Genomic DNA, 669 nt, shown 5'->3' on the forward strand with positions numbered 1-669 from the left:
AATACGCCGCCACCCGATCCAAAACTGCCAAAATTCACGAGTACTTTCTCCCATTGTCGAGAGTTTTGAAATAAAATCTTTCGCAAGGGTCGCATGGGCAGGATCGATTCGAGACATGGAGTGCCAAATACAAAATAACAAAAGGGATAAGCCTGGTCCTTGCTCAAAATGGATTGAACTTTAAACTTCAAGGACACCGGGTTTGGACATATATGCTGCGTTGTGTACCTACTTTGTATCGTAACAAAAATTGAGGGACGCATCTGAAAAAAAACATTATCCGAATTTTCTTGTTACGCAAATTGGAATTGCTCTCGTGGGGCAATTTGCGCTTCCGGCCCTCCCTGCCCCTCAAACACTAGCAGTTCTTCAACTGCTCGGTGGAAGCTCGTGACTTCCACTACCGATAAGTAGACGAGTATACAAGTGCTGAATTAAGTTACTAGCTTGTAATCGTGCTAGAGTGAGATAAATTGCTTTCAGAGCAACAATCCATCGCTAGTGGCCGTTACTTGCAAGGTGATAAATCACACTTGAACTGTCATACATAAGTCGGGTGTTTGAGGTTTCCCTCTTTACTTTTGTCCCCGTGTGTGTGGCTCCGTGTGTGGCTCCGTGTCCGTCGAACCCCGATTTTCGTTTAAGAGCCGTCATCGCCGATTCGGGTAC

This window comes from Aphanomyces astaci, assembly GCF_000520075.1.
Source record: "Aphanomyces astaci strain APO3 unplaced genomic scaffold supercont1.106, whole genome shotgun sequence".
In the NCBI taxonomy this organism is placed as follows: domain Eukaryota; phylum Oomycota; class Saprolegniomycetes; order Saprolegniales; family Verrucalvaceae; genus Aphanomyces; species Aphanomyces astaci.